General features: G+C 45.9%; 1 pseudogene; it reads left to right on the top strand.

Moving 5' to 3' along the window:
- LOC142488402 (uncharacterized) overlaps nucleotides 1-19,660 on the top strand; it is a 31,961-nt pseudogene extending 12,301 nt beyond the window's left edge.
- The last annotated feature ends 331 nt before the right edge of the window (nucleotides 19,661-19,991 follow it).

Here is a 19,991-nt window from a genome sequence, read left to right as displayed (position 1 = left end):
TAACATGGCTTACAAATAGAATAAACTTTATCAACACAGGGACATTCATTGCATCTCAGAAAAAGATACAAAATGCTCTCAATAGAACAAAGGAAAGCTTTATGCATACACATGAATATCTATGTAAAACAAATTGACAATACAGATAAACATATTAATCTAAATAAGAACATAAATAGCAAGTCCATTTAATAAACATAATAAATTACAAAATACAAATGATTTAATAAAATTAGATTTCAAAATTAGTGAATCTAAAAACAAAGAAAAAAAATCATTAGGGTCATTAGATTAGGGATTTTGAAGAATAAAACAACAACAAACCACTCCTTATTAATTATTGCAAAATACAGAAATAAATACTTATATATTTCTTATTTTATATTGATTATATGTAGCAAACTTCCCCCCCCCCCCCCAATCACAATTAGGGATCATGTGGGGGAATCTACATGTATTACCAGGTGTGGTGCTTTACCTGATAAGCTCACAGAAGGCCTTAGCCTCCGCCACTGGGAGCCTGGGGTGTACTTCAATTATTAGGTGACAGCGCCTCCATCTGCACGGGATCCTAACTAAGTGGGATAACCCCGAACAGGAACAAATAATAATAGTCCACAGATTATAACAATAACCTTTACTGTGACACTTAACCATAGACAGCATAGATGGAATAATAACACTACTGGTTACAGCTATACCTCACCGTGCAGGGCTTCGTCCCACCACCGTGTATTCCCACACCGTGTCCACCGTACCAGAGGAGTCCCTTGGTTACTTTACCCACTGTCTCCAAAAGATGCCAACCCCCTTAGGCGTGATCAGCGCCTTCACTGTACAGTGTGTTGGTGCACTTTTGGTGGAAAGGTACTTGCCGGGTGTGTCCACACCCGAGCGCGCTGACTAAGACAAGCAAAGGGATCTGCCGATCCAACAATATTCGCTGCAACGGGTCCGCCGCCGCCGCGTGGAGCGATCCGTCGTGAGGATAGTCTCTATCTCAGTCCAGTAATCTGGTCCCAGACTATGGGTATCAGGCCGCTCAGCATAGCAGCTGTGTCCCTGAATCTCATTAACCACTACAGGGGCAAGGTCCCTACTTAATGGGCCTGTCCCTATAGCAGCCACAATCTAGGGTATAGGATCGGGGCCTAGCTGGGGCCTAGGGAGTAACCAGGCCTAGTGCAGGGGCTGCTGCTTCCTGCACATACACACCCTCCCCTATCTGTGACCCAGCTCCAACTCCTGGCTTGGGCTCAGCGCGTGAAAATGTATCTTTCTGTCTGCAGGTAATCCAGCCGCGCAATTGGCTCCCTCGCGTCACGTGTTTACATGCCCCTATGCCTTCTGGGGGCTGTAGTCCCTTGCAGAGCCTTGCACTTCTTCTGCGCATGCGCGAACTCCGTAATGGCCACCGTGCCGAACATCTCCATTGCGCATGCACAAAATACCAACATGGCGGCGCCCTGAGCGTGCGGGCCGCCGCGGAGCCTCCGAAGCACCGGAGAGCTCCCTGCACTCTGGCAGCTTGTCCAAAGGCCCGCTCACCCTGCAACGGAGGTAAAGGGGGGAACCCAAAGTGATCGGGGCTACATATATAAGAGGGTCATATTTCAAATAGATAACAAATGGAAAGGGACCATGCTAAAATAGGATAATCATACTAAAAAAGCATTACAGTAAAATCAAATAAATCATAAGGATGTTTAAACCATAAGGATGTAACTTGTTCAATCTGTGTATCCAAAATGATTCACGCTGTGATAGGTGTAACAATCTATTACCTCCTCTCCAATTTTTGATCTGTTCTATTCCCAGATACACAAGACCAACAGGGTCTGAATTATGGACCCTCTTAAAATGTAATGGTACATTGTGTGATTCCAGACCCAGTGTGATGTTTCTAATGTGCTCCAAAACCCTAACCCTCAAAGGACGGGTGCCTACATAGTGTAGACCACAAGGACATGTAAGCATGTATACTATAAAATTACTCCTACCGTTTAAAAAACTGGCAATGGCTGCAATTTTTCCATTACTATGAGAAGTAAATTTATCGTTTTTTCTTGATCCACATTTACAGGCCGTACAACGGTGACATTTGAAGAACCCGCTTGGTTTATCTGGTAACCAGGTAATCTCCCTGCCTGTATCAATCTTTTTCAATACACTCAGAGTCCGAATCTCCTTTTTAGATTTCGTGCTTTAGAAAAAAAATACTTGTGGGCTATCTGGCAAGAAATCTTTCATCACTGGAACCCTCTTAAGCGCATGCCAGTGTTTCTGCTTTAATGATCGCTGGATTATAATTTTTATCTTTTGAATGCTTTTTTTTTCTCTAGAATTTCTGATTTATTTCCTCAAATCGTCCAGCTCAGAACAGTTTCTTCGGACAAGTTGAAACTGACCGTAAGGAACCTTCTCAAGCCACCTTCTGTGGTGACTGCTGGAATTTTTAAGATAAAATTGTTACAATCGACATCTTTAAATGGGTCCTAGTATGTATATTTATCATCCTTAATAAAGATGCATAAGTCTAAAAAAGGGATACTGGTTTTGTTAAAAATGGGAATAAGAGTCAAATTTAAAACATTGGTATTAAGATAATCTATAAATGAAATTAAAAGTTGGTCTTCGCCCTTCCATATGAATATAATATCGTCAATGTAGAGTCGCCATAGGAACAGGTTTGCGCCCAACGGATTGTTGTTAAGAATATGATCTTCTGCCCATGTGCCTAAATAAAATATTGGTGTAGCTTGGTGTAAACCTGTGCCCCATGGCGGTTTTACACATTTGTAAATAAAACATGACCTCGAACCAAAATAAATGATGCGTTAAAATGTATAAAATTCCATCTAAAATTAGTTCAATCTGAGCCAAGTCTAAGGTGCCTTTCTTATTTAGAAACCTTCTCACTGCTTCACATCCCTTTGCGTGACCAATAATTGTATAGAGGGAGGAAACATCAACTGTGCATAGGATGTAATCACAATGCCACACCACATCTTTTAAAAGGTTAAGTATATGTGTGGTGTCTTTTTTAAATAGGACGGTAATGCCGTAACATATTGATCGAGGAATAAATTGATGAAAGTGTGAGGGATCAAACCCCCCTATTTATTATGGTGGGGTAAGGTGAGGGGAAGTTACTGCACTGGTTCCTCTGCATTACCCACTTCTCACCGTATGAAATAGGAAAGTGAGACTGTGTCAGTATGGAGCAGAACTGCTGGACCTGAGAGAGTATCGGGAGCATTTATCAAAGTCTCACTCATGTACTGTATCTGCTTTTTATTCATACTATGGAACATTACAGTATGTTACTATGTTACACTGAGAGGACATTGCTGGACTTTTGGCTGTTGTTCTCCGACTCTTTATACGGTTTGTTTTACTAGATGGTTATGTCACAATCCTGATCCATTGATGTGTTTTGCAGAGTTTGAAATGAAAGTCCTGTTTGAGGATGGACCATATGTTTTTTTTTTTTTGGTGCCCCTGTTTTCTCCGACTCCTTTGGGGTTAATAATCTTAGATTTAAAAGCTCTTACCAAATGCTGTATATTTGTCCAAAAAACTGATCATTCCAATTCTGTTTGATATACAGGCACATTCTAAAATCCAACACATATAGATTAAGTAACTTTCGGTCAGCACCTCCAGAGCAGCACTGCCCACTGCCAGCACCTCCAGAGTAGTACTGCCCACTGCCAGCACCTCCAGAGCAGCACTGCCCACTCCCAGCACCTCCCAGAGCAGCTCTGCCCACTGCCAGCACCTCCAGAGCAGCACTGCCCACTGCCAGCACCTCCAGAGCAGCACTGCCCCCTGCCAGCACCTCCAGAGCAGCACTGCCCCCTGCCAGCACCTCCAGAGCAGCACTGCCCACTGCCAGCATGGATCCACGCTTGTTAAGTGAGTAGAGGAGATATTTTGGTGTCTTTGAAATCTGCAAGGACGGAATATTTGATTTATTTGCAGTTATGCCAGTTAAACCCCCAAACTAATCTTATAGAATCATCAGCAGATAATATATTCAACTTTTTAAATAATTTTCTGCCAGAAGGGTTAGAAATAGATTTCTTTATAATATGTAATTTATTATGTCAATATCAGAGGAAGTGAAATCAAACGAAGAGCCCCCACACCCAGCTTTACATGATGGATTTTACTTTTCTTATTGCCAGGTTTCCCAGTGGTTGTACCGGAGAGTTTAGAGATTAGGTCGGAGAAAGAAGAGACAGACACAGAGGAACATCGGACCCCAATAAAGGAAGAAATAGATGCATTTCCTGTTTGTGGTAAGTACCCTTACATCCTCACTTGTCTTTATTCAGTATTTTTTTTACAATGGGCTGAAATGACGGCAATATTTTGGGAAATCTTAGAAAGCCGTTTATTATTAAAATGTATGAATGAGAACAAGGAGGACATGTCTGATCATTTTGCAGTTATGTGAGTCAAACACCCAAACTAATCTTGTTTTCTTATAGGACCACATCAGGTAAGAAGATAATATATCTTCACCTGTTATTTTCTGCCAGAAGGGCTAGTAATACATTTCTTTACAAGAGGTATTATATTAAACCAATATCAGAGGAGGTGAAATCACAAGAAGTGCCCCCACTCCCAGCTTTACATGATGGATTTCTCTATTCTTATTGCCAGGTTCCCCAGTGGATGTCCCGCAGAGTTTAGAGATTAAGTCGGAGAAAGAAGAGACAGACACAGAGGAACATCTGACACCAATAAAGGAAGAAATAGATGCTTTTCCTGTTTGTGGTAAGTACCCTTACACTACCGACACACTTTATTGAAGTGTGGTCGGTACCGCAAGCCGGGAAATCTCCCGGCTTGCTAGTGGCCGCCCCTCGGCGTGCCGCGCGTCATAGACGCGCGGTCACGCGTCATCGGGAGCGTGCGCCCCCTGCACGCGTGTCCAGGGGCTCCCCGAGGGAGCCCTGGTGTCCCGCGATCGCGGGACAGCGGCAGGGGGTTCCGGGGGACCCGGCGGACCCGGCAGCGGTAGGGAGAGCGCCCCGATCGGAGGGCGCTCTTCCGCTGCTTCGGCGTGCGCCCGTCACACTCGGGCGCGCGCCAGGCTACTGCTGCGGCACAGAACGGGCAAATGCTCGAATAAACTGTGCCGCAGCAGTACATCATCACTTGTCTTTATTCAGTATGCTTAAAAATGGACTGAAATGTGTACAATATTTTGGGAAATAATATTAAAGCATGCATACAATAATAAGATACCTGTCCTAATGAAAAAATAATTTGTCTAAGTTTATATTGAGGATATTATTGTTATTGAGGTTTAAACATTGGTAGCTCCGAAATGTTTTCAGCACTTGGGGGTAAAAACGTCTTCAGCACTCAACGGGTTAATAATAAAGTAAAATCAATCACTTCTCCCCTCCCCCATAGAAATCAGTATACAGTATCCAGCACAACATGATGGATTTTCCTTTTCTTGTTGCCAGGTTTCCCAGTGGTTGTGCTGGAGAGTTTAGAGATTAAGTCAGAGAAAGAAGAGACGAACACAGAGGAACATCTGATCCCAATAAAGAGGGAAACTGTTCCATTTCCTGTCTCTGGTAAGTTCCTTTTCACCTTTGTCTACACAAAGGGATGTTATCTTGACACCTCCAGAGTAGCACTGCCCACTGCCAGCATGGATCCACACTTGTTAAGTGAGTAGAGGAGATATTGTGGTGTCTTTGAAATCTGCAAGGAGGGAATATCTGATTATTTGGCAGTTATGTGAGTCAAACACCCAAACTAATCTTGTTTTCTTATAGAACCACCAGGAGGTAAGAAGATAATATATCTTCACCTCTGTCATTTTCTGCCAGAAGGGCTAGTAATACATTTCTTTACAAGAATTATTATATTATACCAATATCAGAAGGAGGTGAAATCACAAGAAGCGCCCCCACTCCCAGCTTTACATGATGGATTACTTCCTGGTAAAATGTTTTATAAATAAATAATAGAGGAGGCTTACATGAATGCCAAACTCTGTACTCATGCTGAGTTACTGTCTTATGGTTCGACTGGTACTAGGCAGGGGGGTTTAAATCAAGGAGAGACCAGGGAACTCCCGAAGGGTCCAATCCGCTGTTTATTACACGGCATAAATCAAATCCGCTCAATCATTCAGAAACATTGGGAAGTGCTCACCTTGGAGGGAGACCTTAGAGCCAATTGAACAGGGACCAAAATTTGCATTTAGAAAATTTGCCAAGGATTTAGCCTATCTTTCGCCTAGTTTATTTAGCTCCAGGTCAGACCGTGTTCATGAATCAAATTTAATACATTGGTTATTTTTTTTTTTTTTTTTTTTTCAAATATGGTAAATGTTGTATTTGTTGCTATGCCAATCCTATCAAATCTATTGATATTGTACACAGTAAGAAACACACACACAATTCCAGTTTTTATTCATTATAATTGTAATTTTGTGATTTATTACTTAACCTGCGGTTGTGTTCGAAGATTCGTTGGGCGGACAATCAGACCAGTGAAGGTCAGAATTATGGAGCACATTCGTTCTATTAAAAAACTAGATCAGATACTCCCAGTTTCCAAACATTTTACAAATTGTACATTGGGAAACTTGTCCACCTTTAATTTTTCCAGCGATTGAATCTATACCTGTTCCTACACGAGGGTATTGAATCTATACCTGTTCATACACGAAGGGATTGAATCTATACCTGTCCCTACACGAGGGGATTGAATCTATACCTGTTCCTACACGAGGGGATTGAATCTATACCTGTTCCTACACGAGGGGATTGAATCTATACCTGTTCCTACACGAGGGGATTGAATCTATACCTGTTTTTACACAAGGGGGTTGAATCTATACCTGTCCCTACACGAGGGGATTGAATCTATACGTGTCCCTACACGAGGGGATTGAATCTATACCTGTCCCTACACGAGGGGATTGAATCTATACCTGTCCCTACACAAGGGGATTGAATCTATACCTGTCCCTACACGAGGGGATTGAATCTATACCTGTCCCTACACGAGGGTATTGAATCTATACCTGTCCCTACACGAGGGGGTGATATACTTAAACAGCTTAATCAGCGTGAGATGTTTTGGATCCACTCACTTAATTCTCTATCCCCTTTTGGGATTAATACAGAATGGGACCTAAAACATTTTCTCTAAGCTATATTATTCCTTTGCCCATTCTCAGGTTATATAATACTGTGTGTTTCATATACATTTGTTTCTATCATTGAGATACATATATGTCTCTAGTCACATTTGATGAGTAGTATTGTATCCTTACTGTGGCAATTTTCTCAGTGTGGTTTATTCATTTACATCTTATTCATTATGTATATTCACCTTATCAAAGTTCAAATTGTTCTTTGCCTTGGTAGTTGAGGTTACATTTATATGTATATTATTACATGATTATATTATATTATTTGGTGTTACAGTTAATTTAATTAATCTAAGAATGTTATTCTCTCCACATCCTATCCACTTTTAAATTTTATACTTTTTCATTTAATTGTTATTGTCCTTATGAGTCTATGTAAGTTTTTTGTTATTGTATTCTTTATTGTGTCCTTTTGCTGGATTTCTCCCCCACAGTTATACTGCCTTCTTTCCGTGGTTACATTTTCCCCGGACTGTTTTGATCCCATGGGACATTTTTACCTGGGATACAAGTAGGCAGTGTTTCCGGCGGGGAGTGCCTATAACGTGACACTCTCTAGACTCAGGAAACCACTCTTAAAGTGCCCATGGCGAGAAACGCGTTGGAGGTTTCTCTTTTAACTTAGGCTGTGTGTCTCAGTAACTCTTTTATTTTTTCTACTTTTGCCTCCAGTTCTTCTTTTCTGCAGTGAGCCTTTTTTTCTTTGTTTTGAATGTGAGAGGAGAAGGAAAGAGAGGAGTCAAATATTACACCAAGGCCGCGTGCTTGGGAAATTATATGAATAGTATTTGTGACTGACAATATAACACAAAATGGAGCAGTTTAGTTTATGTGGGTCTTATGGCAGAAGATTACATGGGCAGTGTAGTCGCTGCATCACTTAGATTGTAAGCTCTCCAGGGCAGGGATTTCCGTTCCTATTGTTTGATTGTGTTTGTTGCACTTATTGTATTATAATTCCTTGTACTGTATTGTTTCTGCTGTAAAGTGCTGAGTACACTGCAGGCCTTATATAAATAAAGACATACATACATGGGCATCTACAGTATCTTTACACTATAGGTTGCTGTCTGGTTTAGTTGATATAATTAACACACTAATATGATAGACCAGGAGTTCCTTAACTTTACTTCTCATGGACATTTTCAGTGTTAATTATTTGGAGGATGTACATGTACCCTTAATTATTGTCAGGAATCGGCGTTCTCCTCGCTTCCCACACAGAGCACTCCCTCCCCGCAGGGAGCCCCTGGACACACAAAACAATCCTGCCGTTACGGCCTCCACGGCTCCTCGCCCCTGCCGCTGTCGCGGGATCACTCCCCTCGGCGATTCCTCTGCTCAGAGCCGGGCGCGCCCACGCCCTCCTGCACGCACACCTGCACGCACACCTGCACCATCCACTGGCTCGGTTCACACGCGTACACGAGTTACGGAGCACGATCAGTCTATGCACACTCTTATTCCCGTTCCCCGGACCTCAGGCTCCGCCCCCGCACACTGCACGGGCATACTCTGGTTACTAGCAAGACTCACCTGGCCTGTTATGCCTGCACCAATCTGCAGTGTCTCCCTGTAGCTCTTCCTGTCCCGCCTCCGTTCCTAATTGGACCTTCCTGCTTTATCTAGCTCCTCTCTGCTCTCAGTCTTTGCTCGACATAGTCTCTGTATGGAAGTACTTCTGGATTCTCTCAGTGTTTTCACAGGTTCTGATGCGACTTGTACGACTACCCCCTCTGGCTCTCGATCTCGGCACTCCTTGGACAACGCACATTCTGGTAACCCCTTGAACACGGCTTGGACAACGACCTATCTCCACTCTCCACTCCCTGACTTCGGCGAGGCATCCTTCACTCTATCTCTACAACCGGTACCGGCAAGTATTGTCTACCTTACTACACCTGGCCTGGCAACACTTTATACCACACTCCGGACACGCTCCCTTTGCTGCGGGTGCTTGTATTACCACTTCCCCCTTCAGCTCAGGGGATGGGTCTGGTCTGCGGGCAGCACCGGCGTAACATTATGTCGAGCCCACAAGACGCAGACCAGACCGAACTTCAACAGTTTCTCTCCAATCTGCTTCAGCAAAACCAGGCCATGGCGGATCAAATTGTGACACTTACACGCCAGGTCGCAGTACTCTCAGACCGAGTACCGACCGCGACCTCGCCAGATGTAAGCCCCCACTCCGCAAGCGCAGTTAGCAGCTCAGATGTAAGGATTCCTCCCCCCAAGCCTTATGCAGGTGATCCGCAAGATTGTAGGGGTTTCCTAAACCAGTGTGAGGTGCAGTTTGAAATGGCCCCCCATCTCTACAATACTGATCGCAAGAAGGTAGCCTACATTTATAACCTCCTCACTGGCAGCGCCCTGGCTTGGGCTTCCCCGGTTTGGGAGCGACGTTCTGACCTTACCCAAGATTACCCGGCATTTAAAGCCGAGTTTCAACAAGTATTCGATTCTCCCGCTCGTCGGGAGATGGCATCTGTTTCTCTCCTCCAGATCACTCAGGGACGGCGAATGGTGATGCAGTATGCTGTGGAATTCCGGACTCTAGCAGCCGAGACTAACTGGGGACAAGAGGCTCTCGTCTCCGTGTTCTGGCAAGGCCTGGCAGATCCCATCAAGGACGAACTCTCTTGCCAATCCAGGCCGGATCAATTGGAGGTCCTAATTGATTTGGCTGTCCGAGTGGATCAACGTATCCAGGTTCGCCGCTCTGAGCGTCAGCGCACTCGTGTCCATAACTTTCAAGTTCCGTTCTCTAGTACTCCCAGCAACACTCGTGCTCCCACAAGTGCTACCATACCTCTTCGTCCTGCACTGGAGTTGCCAGAGCCAATGCAATTGGGGGTACAACGCATCCGCACACCGATACAGCAGTTCCGCCACGCCGGGGGTTTGTGTTTCTACTGCGGATCCATGGAACATCTGGTTCGGGAGTGTCCACTGCGTCTGGGAAACGGGAACACCCAGTGAGTACAGAGGGGCTCTCTCTTGGTGTAATGTCTCCACGTCCCCTTTCTAAAGGTGAACTCCCTAAGAAACTTACATTTCCAGTCTCCCTTTCAGGCGATAAGTTCAAGACTTCTACCGCCGCTTTCATTGACTCAGGAGCTGGAGGAAACATTGTGGATCTTGAATTCGCCAGGTTAAACCGCATACCACTCGTGAGAAAGAAGGTTCCCATCGCACTCGTCGGTATCGATGGACGTCCTCTTACCCCGGCCCACATCTCCTTAGAGACGGCTCCCTTGCTTCTGTCCTCACATCTGCACAAGGAGATCTTAGTTCTCGATGCCATTCAGGCTCCTGGGATACCCATCACCCTTGGTCTTCCTTGGCTACAGCTTAACAATCCTCTCATTGACTGGACTTCCTCTGCTCCCATTTCCTGGAGGCCGAGGTCAGGCGAGACTCATCAACTGCTGGCCAATACCTCTGTTCCCGAAGTTATTCTACCTTCCGTTTACCATCAATTCCGGGACGTTTTCAATAAGGTACAGTCAGACCTCTTGCCGCCACACAGGACTTACGATTGTCCGATCGATCTAGTTCCAGGTTACTCCCTACCCAAGTCCAAGACCTACCCCTTGTCGTTACCAGAATCTCACGCTATGGATGAATATATCCAGGAGAATCTCAAGAAAGGCTTTATTCGTCACTCCAATTCCCCAGCAGGGGCTGGGTTTTTCTTCGTCAAGAAAAAGGACGGGTCGTTGAGGCCTTGCATCGACTACAGGGGTTTAAACCACATCACTATTAAAAATCGTTACCCCCTTCCCCTTATTACCGAACTGTTCGATAAATTACAGGGGGCCAAGATTTTTTCCAAGTTGGATCTACGTGGTGCCTATAACCTGCTGCGCATCAGGAAGGGGGATGAATGGAAGACGGCCTTCAACACGCGTAGTGGACACTACGAATATCTGGTAATGCCTTTCGGCTTATGTAATGCTCCCGCTGTCTTCCAGGATTTCATCAACGACGTCTTTCGTAAAGTACTCAATATTTTTGTTATTGTATACTTGGATGATATCCTGATTTTTTCCAAAGATCTCCAGGACCATATACGCCACACCTCCTACGTCCTTTCCCATCTCCGTGAACACCATTTGTACGCCAAACTGGAGAAGTGCACCTTTCATCAGACCTCTACTCCGTTCCTGGGGTATATAATTTCCGATGAGGGGTTTATGATGGACTCCGGTAAACTTCAAGCAGTCACTGAATGGCCAAGACCCAACTCTCTCAAGGCCATACAACGGTTTTTAGGGTTCGCTAATTACTATCGTAAGTTTATACGGAGTTTTTCCACCATTGTGGCACCCCTCACTGCGCTCACCAAAAAAGGAGCTGATCCTTCTGCTTGGTCATCCGAGGCCATCTCCGCCTTCGAGACACTCAAGGAAGCCTTTATATCCGCACCTATTCTCCGTCATCCCAACATCGAACTTCCCTTCGTCCTGGAGGTCGACGCTTCTGATTGCGGCGCTGGTGCCGTTCTTTCCCAGAGACCCACGCCCCAAGATAAGTTACATCCCTGTGCATATTTTTCCAAGAAATTCTCGTCTGCCGAGAGGAACTATGACGTGGGTAACAGGGAACTTCTGGCCGTGAAGATGGCTCTTCAAGAGTGGAGACACCTGCTGGAGGGGTCGAAAGAGCCGTTTACTATTCTCACGGACCACAAGAACCTTCTTTACATAAAGAACGCTCGATGCCTTGGTCCACGACAGGCTCGTTGGGCTCTTTTTTTTCTCGATTCGATTTTCACCTGTCCTATATCCCCGGGACCAAGAACGTAAAGGCAGACGCACTCTCCCGAATGCATTCTTCTGAAGAGAGGCCAGAGGAATCTTTGGAGACTATCCTTCCACCTGAGAGGATTCTCGCCACGTCTACTTTCTAGAATCTTGACAAGATTTTGCACTCCCAGAGACGCATTTCCAAGGACTTGGTCGTTCCCGACAACAAACTCTTTGTACCATCCAAATTTGTTCCAGAGGTCCTGTCTTGGGGTCACTCCTCTAAATCTGCAGGTCATCCAGGTTTTAAGAAGACTACTGATCTCATTCGTCGAAATTTCTGGTGGCCAAGGATGTCTCAAGATATTCTGGAGTTTACCCGCGCCTGCCCGTGCGCTCAAAGCAAGACCCCCCGTCAAAAGCCTCAGGGTTTTCTGTTACCCCTTCCAGTTCCCCACCGCCCCTGGTCCCACATTTCTATGGACTTCATCGTGGAGTTGCCCAGGTCCAGAGGAAGGAACACTATCTTGGTGGTCGTGGACAGGTTCTCGAAGATGTCCCATTTCATTCCACTTAAAGGATTACCCACCTCCCCCGCCCTTGCTGATATCTTTACGGAGCAGATTTTCCGGATTCATGGGATCACTTCGTCCATTGTTTCTGACAGAGGTTCTCAGTTCATATCCAAATTTTGGAGACCTTTCACGAAGAGATTGGGCATCTCTTCTTCCTTCTCTTCCGCCTATCATCCTCAGTCCAATGGACAAACGGAGAGAATCAATCAATCCCTGGAGAAGTAACTGAGATGTTTTATATCCGTTTTCCAGGATGATTGGGCTCAACTCCTCTCTTGGGCAGAGTATGCCGTCAATTCTGCAAAAAACGAGTCCACCCGGGAGTCGCCCTTCTTTATAAATTATGGGTTCCACCCTCCCTGTCTTCCCATCCCCAACATTCCTTCTGGAGTACCAGCCGTAGATGAACGCATTTCTTCCCTCCAAACCGCATGGTCCAGGATTCAATCTACCCAATTCAACTCCTCCCGCAGATCGAAACTACAGGCCGATCGTCGTCGTCGTTCGGCGCCCAGTTACAAACCAGGGGATTTGGTATGGCTATCCTCTCGGAATATCCACCTGAAGGTACCATCTCCTAAACTGGCACCTAAGTTCCTGGGACCCTTCCCTATTTGTGAACAAATCAATCCCGTGGCATTCCGGCTACAACTACCACATAGTATGAAGATTCCCAATGTCTTTCATGTATCCCTCTTAAAACCATTTATCTCCAGTCACTTCTTTCCGGATCAGACTCGTAAACTGGATCCCATTACTGTACAAAATAACGAGGAATACGAAGTTCACTCTCTCTTGGATTCTCGCCTATCCAGGGGTCAGCTCCAGTTCTTGGTGCAGTGGAAAGGCTTTGGCCCTCAAGAGAGATCCTGGGTACCTTCAAAGGACATTCATGTCCCGGCCCTTCTTAAGTCCTTCAGGAAAAAGTTTCCAGAGAAACCGTTCTTGGACCGTCCTGAGGCCGTTCCTGAAGAGGGGGGTACTGTCAGGAATCGGCGTTCTCCTTGCTTCCCACACAGAGCACTCCCTCCCCGCAGGGAGCCCCTGGACACACAAAACAATCCTGCCTTACCGGCCTCCACGGCTCCTCGCCCCTGCCGCTGTCGCGGGATCACTCCCCTCGGCGATTCCTCTGCTCAGAGCCGGGCGCGCCCACGCCCTCCTGCACGCACACCTGCACCATCCACTGGCTCGGTTCACACGCGTACACGAGTTACGGAGCACGCTCTGTCTGCACACTCTTATTCCCATACCTCAGGCTCCGCCCCCGCACACTGCACGGGCATACTCAGGTTACTAACAAGACTCACCTGGCCTGTTATGCCTGCACCAATCTGCAGAGTCTCCCTGTAGCTCTTCCTGTCCCACCTCCGTTCCTAATTGGACCTTCCTGCTTTATCTAGCTCCTCTCTGCTCTCAGTCTTTGCTCGACATAGTCTCTGTATGGAAGTACCTCTCGATTCTCTCAGTGTTTTCACAGGTTCTGACGCGGCTTGTACGACTACCCCCTCTGGCTCTCGATCTCGGCACTCCTTGGACAACGCACACTTTGGTAACCCCTTGAACACGGCTTGGACAACGACCTATCTCCACTCTCCACTCCCTGACTTCGGCGAGGCATCCTTCACTCTATCTCTACAACCGGTACCGGCAAGTATTGTCTACCTTACTACACCTGGTCTGGCAACACTTTATACCACACTCCGGACACGCTCCCTTTGCTGCGGGTGCTTGTATTACCACTTCCCCCTTCAGCTCAGGGGACGGGTCTGGTCTGCGGGCAGCACCGGCGTAACAATTATAGGCTGAAGTTGTAAAATTCTGGGCATTATCCAATCAGTAATGGTCTGGAATTTTTGGCATCCTGCAATTTTTTTTTTCAGCCAATCATCTTTCATTCACAAAGAGTGAAATTTGCTCTTAGACAGGGGAGGTGATTGGACAGAAGGCACCAGCAGGGCACTGAGTCCTCCCCCACCCTGCCTGCAGCAAGGCACTGACTCCTCCCCCACCCTGCCTGCAGCCAGGCACTGACTCCTCCCCCACCCTGCCTGCAGCCAGGCACTGACTCCTCCCCCACCCTGCCTGCAGCCAGGCACTGTCTCCTCCCCCACCCTGCCTGCAGCCAGGCACTGTCTCCTCCCCCACCCTGCCTGCAGCCCGGCACTGACTCCTCCCCCTCCCTGCCTGCAGCCAGGCACTGACTCCTCCCCCACCCTGCCTGCAGCCAGGCACTGACTCCTCCCCCACCCTGCCTGCAGCCAGGCACTGACTCCTCCCCCTCCCTGCCTGCAGCCAGGCACTGACTCCTCCCCCACCCTGCCTGCAGCCAGGCACTGACTCCTCCCCCACCCTGCCTGCAGAGAGCTCCGCAGAGGAAAGTGTGGGGAAAGGTTTGTGTGTTTCTGGTGGGTGTAAAGGGGGCCAGCAGAGTGTTTTATTAGTGTGTGTGTGTCTTCTCTTGGTGTGTGTTTTGTGGGTGTAGAGGGGGCAGCAGAGTCTTGTTGGTGTGTGTCTGCTGTGTGTTTTGGGTGTAGAGGGGGAGTTGCTGTGTGTGTGTGTGTGTGTGTCTTCAGTGTGTGTTTTGTGGGTGAAGGAGGGGTGCAGAGTGTTTTGTTTGTGCGTGGGTTTACAGGGGGCTGCTGGTGTGTTTTGTGGATGTAGAGGTGGCAGTCTGTTTTGTTTTGTGTGTATCTCTGCAGTGTGTGTGTGTGTGTTTTGTAGGTGCAGAGGGGCACGGCAGTGTGTGTTTTGTGGGTCAGAGGGGGGCTGCAGTGTGTGTTTTGTGGGTGGGGGAGGGGTGCAGAGTGTGTGTCTGCAGTGTGTGTTTTGTGGATGTAGAGCTGGCAGTCTGTTGGTTTGTGTGTCTGCAGTGTGTATTTTGTGGATGTAGAGGGGGGTCTGCAGTTTGTGTTTTGTGGGGGGGAGGGTGCAGAGTGTTTTGTGTGTGGGGGTTTACATGGGGGCTGCAGTGGGTGAAGAGGGGGCTGCTGGGTGTGTGTTATGGATGTAGAGGGGGCAGCAGTCTGTTTTGTTGGTGTGTGTGTGTCTGCAGTGTGTTTTCTGGGTGTAGATAGGGTTGCCAGGTGGTTTGTCCAAAAATACTGGACACAATACTGGACCCCCACGCGCCCCGAATACATATAAAAAATACTCCCGAATACATATAAAAAATGCCCCCAAATATATATATATAAAAAATCCCCCCAAGCCCCCCAAATATATATAAAAAATACCCCTCACGCCACCCAAATATATATAAAAAATACCCCCACGCTCCCCAAATACATTTTAAAAATACCCCCACGCCCCCAAATACATATAAAAAATACCCCCACGACCCCCAAATATACATATAAAAATACCCCCACGACCCCCAAGTATATATAAAAAATACCCCCACACCCCCCAAATACATTTTAAAAATACCCCACGCCCCTCAAAAACATATAAAAAATAGCCCCACGTCCTCCGAATACATATAAAAATACCCTGTACCCCGAAATACATATAAAAAATATCCACACCTCCCCAATGCATATAAAAAATACCCCCACTTCCCCAATAAATATAAAAAATCCCCCCACCTCCCAATACATATAAAAAATACTCCCCACCCCCAAATACATATAAATATTACCTCCCATCTCCCCAATTCATATAAAAAATACCCTCACCTCCCCAATACATAAAATATACCCCCATCATCATGATCTCATCTCCCCAGGCTGGCCCCCATCACCATCTTATCCCCCCCATCATCTCACCCTGGCTCCCCATATCCTCCCCCCGCTCCCCATATCCCCCCCCCCCACCTTCCAATACATTACCATCTTTCCTGCAGGACGCAGACATCACAGGACAAGTCTCTGGGCTGCAGGGGTGTGGGCTCTGCCCCCCTGCTGTCCTCCGATTGGCTGTCTTCTCCTCCAGTCAGGACACCACTCACAAGTCTTCTCCTCCAGTATCAGCATAGGCTGCCTTCCAGCCGCAATCGTGCTTCCGCCCTCGCCGCTGCCCGCCTTCCGCCGCCCTCGTGCTTGCATTGACAGCCTACCGCAAGTTATAATGGTAATACCGGACACATAGGAGTCTGGTATTACCTCCAATTTTATACCGGACAGGCATCGGAATTACCGGCCTGTTTGGGTGAAAACCGGACACCAGGCAACCCTAGGGAAGGGGGGGGGGGGCTGATGTGTGTGTGTGTGTGTGTGTGTGTGTGTGTGTGTGTGTGTGTGTGTGTGTGTGTGTGTGTGTGTGTGTGTGTGTGTGTGTGTGTGTGTGTGTGTGTGTGTGTGTGTGTGTGTGTGTGTGTGTGTGTGTGTGTGTGTGTGTGTGTAGAGGGGACTGTGTGTATGTACAATTTCCTTTTAATAAACTTGCAGTAAAAGCATAAGAATGTAGATAATCATGCTAATAAGTCAATATGACTACAAAAATGTTTTTTTTTTTAATTAAAATTAAAATTAAATTAAAAATAAGCCTTCATTTAGCCTATCTTAATAATAATCACCTAAGAACAGGGCATTACTGGCCAATAATGCCCTAGCTGGGTTAAAGTCCCTCGGCTTCGCCTCGGGCCTTCAACTCTTCTAACCACGGAATTATTGGCAAGTAATGCCCTGTTCTTTGGGGATTATTACTTAAATAATGAATACAGTAATAAATACAAGTTATATATATATATGTATCAAAATTATATCACTGTGAGAGCTGCTACAAATAAATTTCAAGTCTTTGGGGACCACCACCAAAGTCATTAGGGGCCACTGGATGTCCATGGGCCACAAGTTTAAAACCCTGGGTGAATACAACATTTTGTTAAGTATTGGTGGAGTAAATTCTTCAGTGTTTTGGATTTGTAATTTACTTTCAGTGATTTGATTTAAAGTTGGAAAACATTAATTCTGTATTTTTTGTTTACTTCTGTTAGAGAACGGCCTGAATGAGGAACAGAACTTGAGCTCTGATGCATCCAGAATCTGTCTGACTCCTCGCAAACCAGAAGTGCCAAAAAACAATGATTCCTGCCACATTTTGGGCACGTGCAAGGAACCAGTACCACATGAGGGTGACTTTACAGACCTTGTACAGCAAACAGCAGAGACGGACTCTAAATATGGGTCCAGCAGACGGTATGAGAGAGATTTAAGAAGCCACGGTGCTCAGCCTTTTCTCTGTTGTCAGTGTGGCAAAAGGTTCTCACTGGACAGGGACCTGCTCACACACCTTTGTGTCCCCCCTAGAGAGCAAACCGTTACATGTACAGATGGTGGGAGCGGTTTCTCACTGAAAGGGAAACTTCCTCCACACCAGATTATTCAGACAGCAGTGAATCCTTTTACTTGTACAGTGTGTGGGAAACAATTCAGTAGTAAGACAAGCCTCCTACGACACCATATGACTCATACAGGGGAGAAACCATTCACATGTGCAGAGTGTAGTAAAAGGTTTTCTCTGAAATCGGATCTCCTCAAACATGAGCGGATTCATACAGGGGAGAAACCATTCACATGTTCAAAGTGTGGGAAACAATTCACAGTTAAGAGCAGTCTGCTCATACACCAGAGGATTCACACAGGAGAAAAACCATTCACATGTACAGAGTGTGGGAAACAATTCAGTATTAAGAAAAACCTCCTCAGACACCAGATGACTCATACAGGGGAGAAACCATTCACATGTGCATTGTGTAGTAAAAGCTTTTCTACAAAGGCGGAACTCCTCAACCATGAGCGGATTCATACAGGGGAGAAACCCTTCACATGTGCAGAGTGTGGGAAACAATTCAATATTAAGAAAAACCTAATTAGACACCAGAGGATTCATACAGGGGAGAAGCAATTCACATGTACAGAGTGTGGGAAACAATTCAGACATAAGCACAGTCTCCTCATGCACCATATGACTCATACAGGGGAGAAACCCTTCACATGTACAGAGTGTGGAAATCAATTCAGTATTAAGAAAACCCTCCTCAGACACCAGATGACTCATACAGGGGAGAAACCATTCTCATGTACATTGTGTAGTAAAAGCTTTTCTCAGAAGACGGATCTCCTCAAACATGAGCGAATTCATACAGGGGAGAAACCATTCACATGTGCAGAGTGTGGGAAACAATTCAGTATTATGAAAACCCTCCTCAGACACCATATAACTCATACAGGGGAGAAACCATTCACATGTACAGTGTGTGGGAAACAATTCACAGTTAAGCACAGTCTCCTCATACACCAGAGGATTCATACAGGAGAAAAACCATTCACATGTACAGAGTGTGGGAAACAATTTAGTATTAAGAAAACCCTCCTCAGTCACCAGAGGACTCATACAGGAGAGAAACCATTCACATGTGCAGAATGTAGTAAAAGCTTTTCTCGGAAGACAGGACTCCGCAACCATGAGCGGATTCATACAGGGGAGAAACCATTCACATGTACATAGTGTCGGGAAACCTTTTCACAGATGATCAGCCTCCTTACACACATGAGGATTCATACATGAGATGAAACATTTGATTTTTTCAGAGGAGGATTGGGCAATATACAGTACTGTACCAGTAGAATTGTAATACTACAGTAATAAAAATAACTGGTAATTCAATACTTACCAAGAGAGGGAAGTGGGAGTGGGTCTGGCAGAGAGGCGTGAGGGGTGGGGACTGTGTCAGAGAGAGGACAGAGTGGGTCTGGTAGAGACAGTGGAGTGGGAGCGAGTCTGGGAGCTCCTTGACTTTCACATGCTGCAGCTATAAGGAATCCTCCTGCTGGTAATCTTACCCCTCCATATTAACCACTTCCCCTCTGCCATTCCTCTTATCCCTTCCCTTCTACCATGACTCAACCCCTTTCTCTCCTCCCCCGTATTTCTCTGGGCTCTCACCCGTGCCTCATAACCCCCTTCTACCCATGCCATTTAACCCATGCCCTATTAATGTGTACAGGAGAAGAGGTTAGAGGGGGTAAATGGTGAAGAAAGGGGTCTTTCGTGTGTGTGGTTTGTGTAAAATTTTCATTGAAACATTTTTTTATTCTTAAAATTTAAATATACTAAAATGTATTTGCTTTTTTACATTTTATTAAGAATGAAATGCATTTGTATAAGAAATATGTTTCACAATAAATGGCTGAACATTTTGAGGACTTTTGCTTTTTTGTTTTCTATTCGGTGTTAATATATAGCTGAATATTGTTATCGCAATAAATTACTTAATACTCTTATGGTGGGAAGTGTTTTTGTTATTGACATTGCTGGATCAGCAAATCCTCTCTGTCTTCTAATCAACGCGCCCGGGTGCTGGAGCACATGGCAGGTACCTATATCTTTAAGTGCACCAACCAAGTACACACACCATAGTGGTAGTGCTGACCACATATAGGGGTGAGGGTTGTATACTTGTGGACACCAAGGTGGTTGGGTGCCCAAGTGCCCCGTCAGGTACTGTGGACACGGTGTCGGTTACACGTT

This window comes from Ascaphus truei, chromosome 2 (genome assembly GCF_040206685.1).
Source record: "Ascaphus truei isolate aAscTru1 chromosome 2, aAscTru1.hap1, whole genome shotgun sequence".
In the NCBI taxonomy this organism is placed as follows: domain Eukaryota; kingdom Metazoa; phylum Chordata; class Amphibia; order Anura; family Ascaphidae; genus Ascaphus; species Ascaphus truei.
This window is presented reverse-complemented; position numbering and strand designations above follow the sequence as displayed.